Here is an 18,380-nt window from a genome sequence, read left to right on the forward strand (position 1 = left end):
TTTCCAAGGTGACCTACGGACATTGGATCCTCTTTCCTGGGAAGGAGGAGAGCCGGTTTAGTGGCCACTCCAGATGTTTGTGCTCACTGAGATTACACTTTGCAACACCCACACCTTGGAATATTCTGGACAGAGAAGAAGCATGAGGTAGATTTGTGTGTACTAACTGGGAAATGTGTCTGAAACGTATTGTTAAGTGAAAAAGCAAACTGTGAACAATATGTACATATATATCATTTATGGCTTAAAAAAACCCCACATCCATGCAAAAAAGCCACAATGATATGTGAGTTATGACAATTAAGTTCACAAACTCATCCTAGATAAAGTGCCACATACCTACCTCATTGCTGAATATCACTATGGTCACCTTCCAAGACTCCCCTTGGGAAGCTATGCACCGACCCCAGTGCCTAGTCCACCCTTCAAAGCAATTTGGGAACTTTCTTTCTGGAACGGCCATCAGAGCTGTCATCGTATTACCCTTGATGTCCTGAATGTCATCAAAATGTCTTCCTTTCAATATTTCCTTTATCTTCGGGTAAAGAAAGAAGTCATTGGGGGCCAGATCAGGTGAGTAGGGAGGGTGTTCCAATACCGTTATTTGTTTACTGGCTAAAAGCTCCCTCACAGACAGTGCCGTGTGAGCTGGTGCATTGTCGTGATGCAAGAGCCATGAATTGTTGGCGAAAAGTTCAGGTCGTCTAACTTTTTCACGCAGTCTTTTCATCACCTCCAAATAGTAAACTTGGTAAACTATCTGTTCAGTTGGTGCAACTTCATAATGAATAATCCCTCTGATATCAAAAAAGGTTAGCAACAGTGGTGCAACGAGTTCGCAAACTTAATTGTCAGACCTCATATTCACTATTTACATATTTATAAGTACATATCTAGAAAGAAGTCTAGAGAGAATTGTACCAAATATCCCAGTAGGGAGTGGGCTGGATGGGGGTGGCTTTCAAAGGGATCTTTTCTTTAATTTATTGTTTGAAGTTTTTTCCTATGAGAATGTATTCCCGTGTTGATGTGTAATTTAAAGAAATGTATGGATTTAGAATTGGGAATCTACATAACATAACCTGAGCTTCTGCGATTTTCATTTTTATTTCTTTGCATGATGGTGTTGAATGGCTTACCCAAAGTTTACTGGACGTCCCCAAAAGTTATCTGACTGATGCTTTAAGTAAATTATATTTGTAGTTTAGTAATTTTTAAGTAAATTATATTTGTAGATTAGGTCAGAGGTCAGCAAGCTTTTTCTTAAAAAGCCAGATAGTAAATATTTTAGGTTTTGTGGCCCAAAAAGCCTCTACTGATACTACTCAACTCTGCCACCATAATGTGAAGCTGCCATAGATGATATGAAAATGAATGGGTGGGCCTGTGTCCTAATAAAACTTTATTTACAGTAACAGGTGGCCAGTAGGTTTTGGCCCCTTGTGCCATAGTTGTCTGACCCCTAGGGGTTTAATTGATCCTGAAGGCACAGACAGGTATGAAATAGAGAAAAATGGCAAATGGAAATATTTTAGGAATTTAATCAGAACTATCATGCTGAAAGGATTGTTTGAGGATCTGCAAAACTTAAAAAAAAAAAAAAGCATTGCTTTTCTCAAGCGTTGTCCTATACACTCTTCCAGCTGGACCAGGGTGAGGCTGGGACTGGCAGAACCCAGGAAAAAGTCCGTGTGCGGACCATGTCCTCTGTGGCTCTGGGGGGAGCAGGCCCTCTGGAAGGTGCTCCAGCAGCTCCCTGAACCTGTGCAAGTCTGAGGTGCCTGAACTTGCACACGGTTGGCACTCAGTAAGCTTTGATAACGTGAACAGGACTCCGAGTAACCTGCCCCACCCTGGGGAGGCAGTGGACAGGGTCAGACTTGGGGCAGAGGAGCAACTTCCTCAGGTTAGGGAAGCAGCTAGTGGCGTCCCTGCAGCTGGATGCTGAGTACCAGGCCCCTCCGGGGGCCAACCTCTGCCCTCCTGGATGGGGTGTCAGAACTGCTCTGCCTGACCCCTCTTTCTCGGGGTCAGGGGCTGAAGTTAAGCACTGAGGGCTGCAGGACAGGCAGGACCCATTCGTGCTGACTATATAGACCACAGCAGTTAGACACATGGCTGCAGATGGAACAGCTGTGTCTGGGACTGAGCACCTCACGCCCCATGTGATTAGGAGGGTCAGGGACCCCTAGGGTGTGTGTGTTTCCTCTCCACCACACCCCCCCGACGCAGCCCTCCATGCTGAGCAAGCACGTGTGTGTGTATGCGTGTGTGTGCACATGGACATCTGCAAATGGGTGTGGCAGAGAAACAATCACTAACAGACGAGGACCATGAATCCCTTCTTCCAGCCTCATGGGGAGAATTCTGTCTGCTCTGCTTTCCCTGGACCTCTGTGTGGTCAGGGTGGTGAGAGGAAGAACGGCAATCCCACTGGTCCTGGGGGGAAGGAGGGGATAGGGTTACACAGAGAAGAGCCAAGTTATCACAGTGGAGAAAAGAGAAGCGTGAAAGGTGAGAAGGGCCAGAAGGCCGCAGAGCCCTGGGCTGGGTGCCAGGGGAGAAGAGACTGGGGTGTTTGGGGAGAGAGAGGAGCAGGACAGGCTGGCTGCTGTGCATGCATGTGAGATCTCCAGACAGGGCGGGAGAGAGGGCTCTGACAGGCAGCTGGGTGGGATCAATGGGATCCCTTTTGTTATCCTAGTGAGTTTCAAGACTAGAAAGAATTTGAAGTTGCTTGTTAAGTGGGTATTTTTCTGGAAGGGACCTCAGGGGTGCCAAAGCCAGCCTCAAGCTGGACCTTATGTGGTCAGTTGTGTGTGTGTATGCGCATGCACACATGTGTGCACACCTAGTTTTGGACATGCCAAGGCGAGCCCAAGTGGATGCAGCCAGCATCATTTCACATTGAAGAATGGGGTTTGTAGAAGGACTGTGAAGGGTGTGTTCATCGTGTCTGTGTCCTGGCAGACAATGGCCAGTCCCGTGCGGATGTGGCCCAGAGACCCTTTTCCTGGGTCTGGGCCTGGCTGTGGACAGGGCAGTGGGAGAAACAAAGTAGGAGAAAGCCTGATGCAGCGCCCACAAGGAATTTCCTGCCCTGCTGGAAGTCAGAGCCAATTCGCACCCTCCTGCTGCCTCAAGGCTGGCGCTGGCTCTGTTTGGTAACATCGCAGCAACCGGCAGTCTCGTCTGGATTTTGGCTCTGGCCCCTGCCTCTTCTTTCCGCACCTTTCAAGAAGTGTTCTTTACTTCTAAAAGGCCGGGGTGCCAAGCTCCTCCAGCTCCTTCCCATTTTGGTAGATGAAGGAACAAATGGTGCCAAATTGTTCTCATCTCTTTCACGGGATTATTCGTAACCGGTTTATTTTCTTTCCCTCCGTTGAGTGAGTGCATTAAAACTAAAATTAAATCATTACCCGAAGCACAGATGACGCTCCCTTTCATAATTACATCCTCTTAATTGGCATCTGAGGGCCCCCGCTCGTTTTAATGCTTGCTGGAAAATGTCTCAGACACATTTAATTTTTTTTAGGTTTAAAGGTCAACAAGGCTATCTTACCTTAATTTGACAAGTGTGCAAGGAATAATGCAAAACTCGTTTATGTTCAGGTAATGCACAAAGAAATCTATAAATCAAGCTGGGGGAATATTAGATGATGCCATATCGGAACCATCTGCCTTCATTCTCAGAAGAATCAATACCACAAAGAAAGCGCCGAAAATGTAGTGATTTATGCCCTTGTGTCGGGGGAGAAATATTGGCCATTTTTAGAGTCACTTCATATCATCCTAGAACAACAGGGCCTGAGGGAAAAAATGAGAGTGGCCCTAACCCTGCATGTGTCAAAGAGCAAATCTGACACTTGTTTTTTCTATTGTCTCTGCTCCAGAAAGGATGATTCTGAGGTCCCTTCATGCCCACAACTCTGCCCCTTTTGCTATTATATGCAGAGTATTGAATGTTGAGATCATGTGGAAGGGAATTAACTAAATTGCATCTGAGTGGTTGTTGGCAGGGGGTGGAGGCTTATAGATCAGGGACACTGGGTTTCCCATCCCAGGCAGGCTGCTTAAAACCCTGCCTTCCATTCGAGAGCCTTCACTGACCTTCTTCATTACTGGGCTGGGATAATGCAAGACCTCTGGGAACTCCACCCTCCCCTCTTAGATGTTGGGGCTTTCAGACCAAGATGTCTGAAATGAGAGGAGGTGCTGTGGCTTTGTGAGGAGGGAAGGAAAGGCTCTGAGCAATTAAGGTTTGGAAAAATAAGTATCATCATTTTACCACCTTTCCCAGAGGGGGTGGTCAACAGCAGCACTTCTCCAGGGAAATGGGGGGAGGGACAGACCAGGTGAACCTCAAGCAGGTGTATGAATCTCTGGGGATGGAGGGGAGGATTTATAAGGCTTGAAAAAGAATATTTCATAATTGGAGAGGTTTTTTGGGGGAAGGGTTTGAAGTATAAAATTATATTTTCAAAAACTATAGAAAGTAAAGCTTTTCATAAATTTCCTGATGGGTGGGGCTCTGCAGAATTTCTAATGAAAGAGATTTTGAGATTTCGCTTTGTGACCCTTGTATTAGGTACATTGTGGGCTGTCACTGTGTATGTATGTTGCCACGTGTACCGCAGTTCCCATTACATGTCATAAACACAAGCTTTTGGTGTTTTAAGGTGAGGATATGCTTTGAGGAAAAGTCCGATTTTTGTATTTACTACAGAGTAGCACAAAAAAGGGATGGTGAGCCTGTTACATCTTCAGGTTTATCCTTTCCAAGAATTGAAGTTAGTCCTAACACCACAGGCTGGAAATCAAAGTAGGATCATTTCCATCACCATGGGCACACATCCTCTGTGCTCATGACTTTTTGTGCTAAACAAACCCACAGTCATATTCCTGCCTTCTTGGAGCCTGTGCATGGAGGGATGTGTGACCTGCCACACCACTCTCTGGTGACTGGCCGTGGAGGTCACATTGCCGTTTGCAAACCAAACCAGAGCCTCAGGACTCTTGGTTTTGCTTCCTTTGTCCCTTCTGGGGTGGCTGCTGCTGATGCATAAGGCTCCTATCAAGGGTGGATTTATGTCCATTGCAAAGATGGGGGGCCTCTTCCTTGAGGTGCTGGCAAATTCTGGGTAGTCATGCCCAACCACCTTCATACCTTACGTTATGTTGGACCAAGTTCGCGTGAAATTTATTCTAAAACCTAAGGGGTTTTATTTTTTTTTTCTTGCAAAATGTCCTTCTCTGCATCACATGAAAGAAACTAGCAGCAGAACACATGATCAGGATCGGAATGGCTTGTCACTTGTCCGTACAAAACCCTTACAATCCTAGAGGATACAGAACCTTGCCGCTTTGAAAACTCCCATGAAACCAGCATGGAGGGCAGTCAGACCTTGCCTTGGCGAAGAAACTGAGAATGCAGCCTGGAGGAATTCGTTGTGAAGGCCAGACTAGCAACTTAATGAGGGCAGCAGGCTAAAAGTTTTGCCAAAGGTCAAATCTATTATTTGGCTGTTAGTTGTGATGAACGGACGATAAAGGAAACCTTGCACAATACCTGGGTATGGCTAAAGAGATGATAGCAAATGTTTTTCTGAGCCTTGGAGACTACCAATAGAATGGATTATGTTTCTGAACTGGAGTCAAATTTCTTCGAAGTAAATGAGCTGAACTGGAAAATAGTATTATCCTTTCATTATGGGTATTCTTGCAATGCCAAATTCAAGACAAGGGCTGCGTGTGTCTGCGTCTGTCTGTGTGAATACAAGGGAAAACCTCACAAATATTTTCAGAATATACTCCATCATGACTGCCAAGTTTCAGCTTCTAACATTTTGCCATTTTTTTAGACTTCAACCTTGCTGGCAACATAATTATGTAAAAAATTGAAACCCCAATCCCAAACACCCCCAAACCCAATGCCGTAGATGCCATGCTGTTTTCTTAATTTTGTGAAGATTTGAATGAAAGTGAAATCAAATTGCATACTGGGTTCTTTTGGACTGAAATGAAATTGCCAAAGGTGCTTGGTGAGTAAATGGGCTGAAGGTAGAAGTTACCATATTTTTAATCGTTAAGGGGAAAAAAACAACTGCATTAAACTTTTAAAATCGATCATTCTGATGTGCTTGGCATACTTAGCAGACCCGACTGAAATCTTTTTGCAAACACAGAACTTCAAAATAAATGCCAACCCCATTTCTCGTGGTGACATATGCCCGTAGTGGCAAACCAAAGCCAATGCTAGCTGCAGAGGCATCTTGCTTGCCCACCGGCTGGTTGTTTTCCCTTTTTGATAAAGTGCCTGAGGGCCAGTTTCATGGAAGCCCTTCTCAGGAGTGCCACATTTCTCTGTGGCTCTGCCTGTAGCCTGAGCTTCTGAGACATTTCCTGGAGATCCCATTGGAAGCCTCACAGCTCCTGTTTCTTGCTGGCATCCAGGCTTTGCCAGATGATAACCGGGAGGGGAGTGTTTCTACAGCTTCGGGTTGATGGACTTGCCAGAGGGAGAAGCACCTTAGGGAGCTCTGTTCATCTTCCCCAAAGCAGTCACAAATGTGATCCAGCACTCCCTGCGTGCCAGGTACTCCTCCAAGAGCGTCTGCCTTATTGCCCACTTAGTCCTTATAAAACTTTGCAAGGTACCCATCATTACACCCATTTTGCAGATAAGGAAACCAAGGCACAGAGAGCTTAAATAGCTTTCCCAAAGTGACATAGTTGGTAAATGATAGAGCCAGGATTTGGATTCAGGCAGCCTGGCAGCTCCAGGACCCTCCTTCCAACCATCACTGTATGTCTCATTATCCCATTTCTGTTTCACTCACATGTACCAAGCAGCTGAGTTTCCTGCTCTTCTAGATATGAAAACAAGTAGGGAGGATCAGGTTTGACGTGACAAGTGACTTATAGTTGTTCAGGATCCAGAACGCTCACCTCAGAAAAGCTCACGGCCAGTAAGTGGACCTAAAACACAATGATATCAGAGTATCGGAGTAAAAACATGTAATTTTCAACAGCAAAATAAAGTCTTCTTCTAAAAGTGCCAATTCTCGTGAGAATGGCAAACACAGATTTTCATGTCGTGGCTGAAATGTCTCACCAGGACTATTATGGTTGCCTCTTCCCTGGCCTCCCTGCTTCTGCCCTCACAGACACCGGAAGGGACCTGCCGAAATCCAAGTCACGTAAGGTCCTTCCTCTGCCCCATCCCACTCAGAGTAAAAGCCAGTGTCCTTTGCGTGGCTCACATGACTGCCCCCCATTCCTTCTCTGACGTTATTTCCTTTCACTTTTTTTTATGTTCATTTCTCTCCAGAAACATTGGGTGTCAGGAATGCGCTCACCCTAGGCTCTTTGAATAAGCTGTTCCCTAGATAACCACATGGTTCAAATGTCACCTTCTCTATGAGGCCCTCCTCCCACAGGCTTAGATCTTGAGATCGGCCTCTAGCCTCCAACCCTCCCAATCCCCTGACCCTGCTCTGTTTTTCTTTTTCTCTGTAGCATTTGTCATCCTCTACTGTTATTTATAATATATTATGTTTCTAGAACTGTCTGTCTCCTGGTTGCAATGTAATTCTATGAGGGCAGGATCTTTGGCCGTTTTGATCACTGATGGATCCCAATTGCCTAGAACAGTGCCAGACACATAGTAGGTGCTCATTAAATATTTATTGCTTGCGTGGTTTCCTCTAGAGGGGAGGGAAGGGGCAGCAGGAGGAAGGGATACAAAGGAGACTCCAAATGTTGGTAATTATTTTATTCTTTAAGCTGGTTGTTGTTTATAATATTTTTTATACTTTCTATAAATCTGAAATATTTCACGATGATTGTTTTTAAAGAATCAAACAGAGTCAAAAAGTAAAATTTATGTATGGTTTGTATAAGTGGAATAGTCTCCTTCCCCATCCCAACATATTGCCTCATTTTTCTATATTATCTTGTGTCCATAGCTGGAAGTGCAGGTTCTTAGGCAGCTGTGTTTGTAATGGGGAAAATGTGGAGGGATAGAAAAGGTGAGCAGCGGCTCTGACCATCAGGGCAGCTTCGCTTGAAGGGTAAAATGAAGGGAGCCCCGAGCCGACTCGCAGAGCTGACCATCAAAGCATATTAGGGACAGATGAGAAACAAGACAGAGAATCAGGCAGGATCACAACGGTCCTGGATCAGCTTCTGAGAGCAAGATAACTGCGATGGGTGTCCAATGACCGTTGGCATGAGCACGTATGTCCCCCCCCGTTTGTCAGAGGAGAGATTTGGAAGAGAAATGTTTTCTGAGCCACCCAAAGAGCCCGGCTGGAACTGAAAGGGCTGAATCAGGAACCTGATCCAATGTGGAGGATTGATCTGAGCAGGACCCAACTTACAACTCAGCTCTGTGGCTTCCTGCAGCCCCGTGAGACCCCCAGCTCCTCAAAAGGAGAGCCAGTTTCTGGATTTGTTTTCATTGCGCTCAGTTTATGTCTAGGACACTGAAGGAGTGAGTCTCGGCTGTATGGAAGCTGTAGCCCAACCCATGGCCTGCGGTGTGGAGGTGAGGAGTTGGTCAGTGTCCAGGCTCATGGCCGGGAGGACACAGCTCGTCCCCTCACACACTGGGCAGCTTCCTGGATGGCGATCAATGCCTCTGGTGAGCACGATTCCTTCAAAGGAATGCCATTGATCAGGCCAGATGGAAAACAAGTGGCCGTGATTGGGGCGAGTGAGTATTCATTTGGAAATGTCAGTGAGCAAGAGGGATTATGCCTTTGGCGACTTGCCTGGCAAGATTGATTCTGGATGTGACGTGGGCCAGATGTTTACAGGGTCTGAGGGCTCCAGCCTGGGACCCTGGGTAGGGTGGGGGCAAGGGGCCGGAGAATGTCTGGAATAGTGAGGTCAGACATTTCCCTGCCACCCATCCCTCCTCCCACTTCCGGGGGGACTGATTAAAGCTGGGGCTGACAGTGTTTATGGGGTACGGTAGGCATCCTGGAAGGGGCCTTTGTCTACAGGTGGGCCATTCTCTGGACAGTGGCCACCAGGCCTGGGGACATCTGCACGCATGGAAGGGGTTGAAGACCTCAGGACACACTGTTGCTGGGAGAGAGAAGCCGTCTCCTGAGCCTGCCTTGGTCCAAGGTGTCCAAGGGTCCACCTCCCTTCTGGGCACACTGGGGGAGGATCTTCAGGGTGTCCAGCTGCAGTGGTCTCTAGTCTCTAGCTGAGACCCTTCTCCCCGCTTCCATCAGTGTGTCCCAGCTATGCCCAAATGGGAGCTGGGACCAGGGGAGGCTGTGAGTTTTGGGACCAGGGTCCTGTTTTGTGGTGCCTTCTCACCCTGGGAGAGAGGGATGGATGGATTGGGGGCAGGGTGAATGTTCAGGTTCACTTACTTTGCTCTGGGAGCCCTGGCCTCTGGCTAGACACTTCCTAGACAGAAATGGGAGGTCATCACTGCTGGCCTGGGAGGCCAGGAGCCCTGCTGCCTCATTGCCAGGTGCACTGTCACCTAGGTGTGGCCCACCTCTTTCCCCAGGCCCAATTAACCATCTGCAGGAGCTTCCGTTGGCACAGGGAGGGACTTGGTCCCACTTCTCTGTGCAGACTGCTCAGCTAATGAGGGGGTTTGTGAAATTTTTAATTATGGTTTCCATGCCTGGCTTAATTATTTGCATATGGCTTTTGCAAGTGAGAAGAGGCCGCCTGCATGCAGAGCTTCTCCTCAGCCCCACATTTGACTTTAATTAAAGGCAGAACCTGAGGTCTTTCCATCACTAATGATCGTGGAAAATTAGCTTCCAACTCCCAGGGGTCGCCAGAGCAATGCACCCTGAGGCGGAGAGGGAACGGAGGGGGGAGTGGAGCAGGAGGCACACATGACAGATGGTCCCACTGGGTGGCCTCTTCTGAGCCCCTCTCCAGCCCACCCGCCCCATGCCTTCCCTCCAGGCCCAGGTGGAAAAGGGAACCTTGCTCTCCTGTGCCAGGAAGGAGGCTTAACCCCGGACAGTGGCTGTTGGAAAGCATCACTGAGCTGGGGGCGAGGTCTGCTTGTGGCCATTCTCCCGGTGGCCAGGAGCTGGGAATGGCCTGGGCTGCGGCTGGACTGCTCCCAGCTAGTGGCCATTGAGCAGAGGAATGGGAGGTTCTGAATCCCCCACACATGGGTGCACACATGTCCACCCACTCAGGCACTCACCCAGGCACACAGATACACGGGCCTTCACCCACTAATCCACAGGACTGAGTCCCAGAGACATGTCTTCATGTGTACACACAAAGTCACAGAAATGTTCACACATGAACCGAAGGTCCCTCTCAGGATCTTCGTCACTCCCGCTGTCCCTCAAGCTCTCACCAAGGCTAGTGTCCACTTTGGAGTCAGTGGGCTAGTGCTGTAGGCAGGCGGTGGCTTGGCTGGGAGTGCTTCTGACAGTGGCGGAGTGGCCCTGACCACCTCCCCACTGACAGACACAGGTCTGTGCTGGTGTGTGTCTGGGATGTCCTCAGTCATGTGAGGCAGGGTTCATGCTGTGTCTCAACAGAGGGAGTGGTGGAGAGTGCTTTCTTTGGAATAAGACCTGAATTCCCATCTGCTTCCACCACGTACTAGCAGTGTGGCTTTGGGTAAGTTACTGAGCCTCTCTGAGCCTGTTTCCTCATTTGTAAAATGGGTGTTGTAGTTGTTCTCACAGCTTTTGTATGAAGCAAAGGGGAGAATTTGTAGTGGACCCTGTGGCTAACTCCATGTCACTCCTCCCCCTTATCTCCTACTCACTGAGTTTGGGAGGAGCTGACCCACAGTGAGCCCCAGGAAGGGCAGTTCCATCCCACTGGTTCCAGGAATTCAGGTCTGCACCCACCAGAACAGGGCATTCCCCCAGCCCCAGGCATTGGTTCTGGGAGGGGCCATCAGCTTAGGGTCCATGAGTTTTGTTTTATGGTTGGAGACTGGGCTCCCTCTCTCCTGCTGGATGTAATGAGGATGGCTGTAGGCTGAACTGTGGCTACAGCCATCACACAGCCATGAAGGAGCCATCTGAGGATAAAACCTGCTGGAAGGACAGAGGAACAGAACCACAGGAAGGACTTGGGTCCTCAGTGACACCATTGGGTCCTGAGGGACCGCCACCGAGCTCGGTTTTCTATTACTCATCTCCAAACACGTCTTGGTTGTCACAGGCTCATGTCAAATGCTTGGGCTGACACTGTCTGTACACAGTTGATAACCACAGAATAAAGCAAGAGCTGGACTCCTGGCAACGCCTCAGCCCCTTTCTGAAGGCACTGCCCTGCAGGCCAGACTGAGCTTCCTGCCACAGGGGCTGCCAAAACAAAGACCACGGACTGGGGAACAACCATCACTTCTTGTCACACAGTTCTGGAGGCTGGAAGTCCGAGATCAAGGTGTCAGCAGGGCTGGTGCCTTCTGAGGGTGGTGAGGGAGAATCCCCCAGTTTCTGGGGTTTGCTGGCCATCTTTGGCGTTCCTTGGCTTGCAGATCTCTGCCTTTATCCACGTGGCGGTCCCTTTGTGTGCATATCTGTCTCCAGATTTCCCCTTTTGATAAGAACATCAGTCAGATTAGGTTAGGGGCCACTCTATTCCCTTAACTAATTACCTCTTCAATGACCCTATCTCCAAATAAGGTCACATTCTGAGGTTCTGGGGTTTAGGACTTCAACATATGAATGGGGGGGGGAGACACAATTCAACCCATAACAGGTGTCTATGAATGTGAGTGTGACTGTACACCTGTGTGCCACTACGCCCAGCGCGGTGACTGTCCTCCAGGCGAGGCATGTGCTCTGGGCTGGACGCCCATGTTTCTGCATGCGTGCTATTCACTTACAGAGCTGTAGGAAGCAGCTCCTGAGCAGCGAGGCTGCTTCAGCCACTCTCCACACCAGCTGACTCACGGGTTTTTTCTCCTCTCCGCTTTTGCGCAGAATTCCTTGAACTGTTTGCCTCAGTTTTATTCAGACGTCAGGGGATGGTCCCCAATCCAGGCTATTCTTTTTATGGCAGGGCTGGCAACAGGTAGACCCCAGGCCAAATGCAGGTTGGGTCTGAGTTTTGATGGACTAAAGTACGTTTCTGAAATGTGCATTCCTTGACAATTTGGGAATCAGAAAACTTCAAGTTAAAAATCTAGGTTTTTCAAATTGCAGGATCCGAAGGTCTGAATCTGCTGCTGAGGGTCATTGGCTATGTTGTTTGAAAAACAATTTTTGTTATAAAAGTGTCCTATGGTTATTAGAGGAAATAGGCTACTTCTGACAAGGTTCACCAAAGACCAATGATTGGCCACTCGGGGTCTCATCATAAAAATGTGTATTTCCACCTGTGTCTTCCTGTTTTCCGCAACCGTGTACGAAGTCAGGGCTCAAGTGACCCTTTGGAGGGCAGGGTGGTACAAGGGCACAAGCATGGGGGCTGTGTGGGGCCTGGTTTCAGGTGCTCCCAGTCAGCTGACAGCTGCCTGCATCCCTGGCCCACCATGCCAGCTGGTACACATGCCACTGAGTGCCATGCCAGCGATCATAAAGGTGTAGTACCCTTTCCGTCCCTGAAGCGAAGAAATGAGGACACCTGGGACTCAGGACAGCAGAAAGAGGCTGCAGGCTCAGGGAGAGAAAAACCAGACCCCTTGTCTGTTGTTCAAGATAAGCAAAGAAGTCAGCAAAGCCATTTGGCAAGAAGGGCGAGACCAATCGTAGAGGAGCATGTGCCCTGCCGGGAGAGAACTGGGACTCAGCAACCCACCCTTCCTGCCCTGAGCCTCTTCCCTCCACCCCAAGACAGACAGCATCCTATCACAGCAGGAATCGTCACAAATAGCCCTGTGGTATCAGTTCACCAGGAACCTACTTACTGGTTGGAAAAACTGAAGCTCAGAGACGTAAAATGATGCTGCCCAAAGTCTCCCAGTGAGAAAACTTAACACTGAGTAGCAGATACTTGGAGCCCGGTGCTCTGTTCTCTGCACTAGGCTCTTTCTGTTAGCTGTATTGGAGGAAAGCTCCGTTAGCTGTATTGGGGCTCCGGGGACAAACAGGAGGGTGCCTGTCCTGGCCTGAGGGCCATCAGGAACGGTGAGAGATGAGACTGGATACTCATGGGCCTTGTGGGACACGCTGAGAATTTAAACTTCAACCATTGGGTAACTGGGGGCCCTCGGATGCTTTTGAAGGTTTTGAACAGGGGAGTGACTGCAAATGTACTACAGGGACAGATATGGAGGCTGGGAGCTGTCCCGGACACCAGTGCTGAATCACCCTCCCTGAAGGGCTGGAAAAGACAGACAGGAAGGACACGTGTGCAGGAAGCTGTCTGCAGTTGCATGTGTGGAGAGAGGGGAGGGAGGGTTAGAGTGGGCCTAAACTCCTGACTTTTCTACCCCCTGTGGTGAAAGAAAGAGAAGGCATTGAGGTTCAGTGGGGTGAAGGAGACTTGAAACACAGGATATCAGAGAGAGGGAGACATGAGGGAGAGACTCACGGAGAAGTCAGGCTCCTGTCTCACGCATAACCACTCATTAGGACTTCCAGGGCACTCTGGGTGGTGAATTTACAGTGTGATATATATATATATATATATATATATATATATATATATATATATATATATATAGATGATGTATTACAGAATTGTACACCTGAAATCTGTGTAACTTTACTAACAATTGTCACCCCAATAAACTTTAATTAAAAAAAATGGGGAAAAAAAAAGAACTTCCAAGTCACTCACAGCCCTAGCCCCATCCTGGTACCCAGAGACAGACCCAATTATTCCACACAGCAACCAGGATAAGGCCAACAGACTTGATTGTGCTGCCATATTCTAAGTCTTTGAGCCCTCAGATGGGAAAAAACCAACCTGTTTTGAGGAGAGCTCCAGGGAAAATCATGCTGAACTAGTGGGGGTCAAGAATGTGTTCCTCAGCCTTGGAGCCCACTCAGAGAGGTCAGCCTGCTCTCAAAGAAGATGGTTGTACATGTGCAAACACGCAGGGCACACCTGTGGACTCCACATAACCTCAATTCAAAGGACCCAGCCGGCCCTCACTTGCAAACATCCCTTCCCCTTCTCCCTCCTCTTACCAGCTCTTTTTGCTTCCCAAACATTGCCCGAGTATCTACTCTGTGCCAGGCACTATTGGCAGCTGGGAACACAAAGGCAATTCCTCTGGGGCCTCCTTGTGCCAGCCACAGGGAGAGGGATTCCCTGGAAGGAAGCCAAATCTCTTTGCCATTCTCTCCTCTGGAGTCTGTGGGTTGCTGTTTGCAGCTTGGAGGCAGTTGTACCCTGCCAGGGGCCAGTGCATTCTGGGTTTACTCATACACTCCTTTCTGTCCATATTATACCCCAACTTTCAATTTTGAGAAGTAAATATGCAATTTTTTCCTTCCCTGTAATTTTCCCTGCTGTGGCTGTGGATGTCAGAGCAGCTGGAAAATGTGAATAGCTCAGTGCTTTCTAAAAGTAAAAACAGGCCATACAGCATCGTGCGTCTGCTGCACTTGGCAAGACCCGGCAGCTCTGCTGGGGGGAGATGTTCTCCAGGCTGTCCTGTCAGGGGAACTTTAACCCAAATAATCCATGTCCCCACCTTCCATTCGCAATGAGAAAATTGCCAAGAGGTGTGTGCACATGCACACGCAGGCGTGTGTGTTGCAGGGATGTTAGTAGAGGTGAAGTGAGGGTATCTGCTTACGCAGTCAAACTTGCTGCATGTTCCTCTGGAGACTTTCAGACTTTTGTGTCTCAGTACCTGAAGGTCAGGACAGTCTGATGTGTGCTTTTGTTTGAGAGAAGCGAGTCAGATCTGGGATGACTTATTTACTGTGTAACTCCAGCCATATTGAGTATCACTGGATCTTCATTTCACCCTCTGCAAAACAGAGTGGTGGGCTTGGAAATATGCTGCCCAGATCCCCTTCCAGGAAGGACTTGCTGGCCACCCACCGGATGTGTGGTCAGCAGCCAGCCCCTAGCTGTCAGCTCCTTCAGGATCTGCCTCCGCTGCAGCAAACGGCCTCATCCGAGGTCATGGCCTTACTGAGCAACCCACATCCAGCTACTGAGTAAGGGGAGGCTGGAAGGTGCGGCCATTTCTGCCCACTGCAGGACATTCGGACCAGCTGCACCAGCTCCAGAGTTCCCCTGCATCCCTGGACCTGCATCCCTGTTCGACTTCTCCTTCTGCCCACTTCCGCATCCTCCCTTTTCCCTTCACAGGTGTTGATCCTTAATAAACATCTTTGCCCCCAAGATCCATCTCAGCATCTCCTGAAGGAAACCCAAACCTGTGACAAATATGGATAATGATTTTCACTTCAAGAGGTTATTGAGTGAAAGCTACATGAGGTGTTTATATGGTATCTAACAAAACATGAAACAGTGGTACCTTGGTTTTTGAACGTAACTCGTTCCAGAAGACCGTTCGAGTTCCGAAACGTTCGAAAACAGCTGACAGCTAGGCCTCAGGATCTTGCACTCAGCAGAAGCCGAGTGACATGTTTGACTTCTGAGGCGTGTTCGGAAACCGAAATGTTCATCAACGGAGATGTTCGAAAACCGAGGTACTACTGTAGATGTCTATTCCTTTCTCTTTCCTTCCTCTAGAAACTGTGATGCTAAATCCCATTTCAGGCCTTGAGCAGGTGGTCATTATCTGTGCTCTCTACTATTGGTTTGGATAAAACCCAGAGAGGAAAGTGGCCCTGAAAGTCTATGCCAGCTGCTAAGTTTGAGGACCTAGACGAGGATTTTGAAGCCAGTCTTGTCTCTGTGCCGTTCATTATCTCTGGATCACATCAGCCCTCTTCAAGATTCCTCACTGAAAAGAAATTGAGCATGCAAATACTCCTTTATCATAATCACCACATATCCACAGGGTAATTCATAAAAGTGCTGGAAATATATTGAAATTCAATATTGTTTTAGTCCAAATCAATATTAATAATTGTTTGCATTTTTAAAGTGCAATTTACAATTGAAAAATGCACAAAGATCAACTAGTAGTTGCTAACACATCAAATTTTCCTATTAAAGGCATAGTCCCTTAACTTTAAAATGTTTCTCTTACAACCGAGGATGGCGCTGATCCATGAAAATGGTTATTTATTATTTACGTGCACAACATTAGAATTTGCTTCCATTATGCATGAGCCGAAAGGACAGTAACTTTTATTTTTAAGTTCTTGATTTTTTTAATTAAACGTTTTATTTTGAGATCATTTTAGATTCACATACCGTTGTAAGAAATAACACAGAGAAATAATTGTGTGCACCCTTGATCCCATTTCCCCCAATAGTAACATCTTCTACAACTATGGTACAGCCCCACATTGAGGATACTGACACTGACCTACTCATAAAGGACATTGTCATCACCACAAGAATCCCTCAGGTGGCCCTTTTACATGCTATGGAAACTAGTGTTTTTTTAAATCACAAAAATGACTACAAATACAGTGGAATCTCCATCATCGGCCCTGTTTAGATTTCTGCCTCAAAATGATGTCTGTCATGAAGTGAGGCACTAGCCCAGGTGGGGGAGGGGGAGTTCAGTGTAGGGGTTCAAACATAGAACAGTGGAGAGTGGCCCCAGGGGGGACTCGCCTCAGCCAGGCAGGCCTCAGGGGAGCATGGCTTTGTGGATCAGAAAGAACCTGGGAACACAATTTCCAGTTTGCTACTTGCATCAGGAGGCTTTGCTCCTTCTGCCAGTAACAGAGTTGTCTCAAAGGGAAAAAGCATGGCATCCACAGGGGCCCAGCAGTGACCCGGATTTGTGGCAAGAATGTGGGTGAAGGATGTACTCCTCAGAGGGCCACCTACTCTGCCTGAAAGTCGTCTCATGCCAATGAAATTCACAAGGTGCCTTCCTGTTTTTCAGGATATTTGTCTCACACCAGAGTTGCAAGGAACATGGGAACTCATCTATAGTGGATATTTGGGATGCAGACTGATTCTGAGAATAGGGAAATCAAGTCTTGAGGGTCACACAGCTGATTGGAAGGGCAGCCAGGCCTAAAACCTGAGCTCCCCACGCCTAATATGGTGTCCATCCCATGACACCCGGCTGCTTGATCGGTTTGCCCAGGGCCATAAGCCCAGCCCTCTCATGTCCTGGTCAACCAAGGGCATGAACTTGACCACTCTGGTCTTCCTCGGCTCCTGGGCCCATACCCACTCACCTGAGGGATGAGTGAAAGTAACAGGGAGAGAATGGTTTCTGCTCAGTGTCAACCTCCAGTTAGCTTTTTTATTTTTATTTTTTATTGTGATAAAATATACACAATATAAAATTTCCTATTTTAACGACTTTCAAGTCCGGAGGAGCCAAGTACATTCATCCTGTTGGACAGCCATCACCACCATCCATCTCCAGAACTTTTTTCATTTCCCCCTGCTGAACCTCTGTACCCATTCATTAATAATTCCCCATTCCTGCCTCCCCGACAGTCCCTGGTAACTACTGTTCTGCTTTCTGTCTCTGAATTTGACTACACGGAACCATACAGTACTTGTTCTATTGTGACTGGCTTGTTTCACATGGTGTAATGTCCTCCAGGTTCATGCACGTTGTAGCCTGTGTTGCTTTCATTGACTTGGATCGACACATTTAAACTGTAATTTTGTTTGGGAGTATCCTAGCATCATACTATCTCTGTGGGGATAATCCGTATTAGGGCATCTAAGTGACTATATCTTTTTGTGCATGTGTTACGCGTGTTAGTAGATGAGTACATGTGTGTATAGAGAGAGTCAAGATTTACCTCTACAAGTATATTAGTCTTCAAGCCCCCATGATTTCAAATCTGTCCTCCCAACATGAGGGTACAAAAGTGGCACCCTGGTAGGGAGCGTGCTTTGAGTCGTGGGAGCCATCAGGTTTCATCCGGCTTCCTCGTGGAGCTCACTTCCTTGCCTCTTCTTGTAGGATTGGGCTACAGTTTGGACCTGATCCTAACCCAGACCTGATCAACAAATCCACAGCTCCCTGAAACATAAATGACCTTTTTAAAATTCCGGGTTCATGGAGTACCTCTCTCGGGATGGCCCAAACACCTCCGTCTATTAACTCATGTGCATTCAACATGCAGCCACTGTTACCAATCACCTTCCCTGTGCCAGGCATTGTGCAGCAGTGCTGGGGATACAGAGATGAGGGGGAGGCCCGACCCTGTGCCCAAGGACCCAAGAGTGTGACACAGGCGTGTGAATGCTGTCACACTGTGGGGGGAGGGCTGTCATCAAGGGACACACACTCATAAGGTATGGGGAGACTAATTCCCCATTCCAGACTCTGCCAGGGTGGGGATGGTGAGGACTCGGCTTCTCTACCTGCAGAATTGCTGTCCCTTCCTCTGCCC

The 18,380-nt window shown here is 47.9% G+C and overlaps 1 protein-coding gene across 2 annotated transcripts in view; it reads left to right on the forward strand.

Annotated features, from left to right (window-relative positions):
• CHST8 (carbohydrate sulfotransferase 8) overlaps positions 1-18,380 on the forward strand; it is a 124,204-nt gene that overhangs the window by 32,220 nt on the left and 73,604 nt on the right. The gene's annotated exons all lie outside the window — the stretch shown is intronic.

The sequence above is a fragment of the Rhinolophus hipposideros genome, assembly GCF_964194185.1.
Source record: "Rhinolophus hipposideros genome assembly, chromosome: 21".
Taxonomy (NCBI): domain Eukaryota; kingdom Metazoa; phylum Chordata; class Mammalia; order Chiroptera; family Rhinolophidae; genus Rhinolophus; species Rhinolophus hipposideros.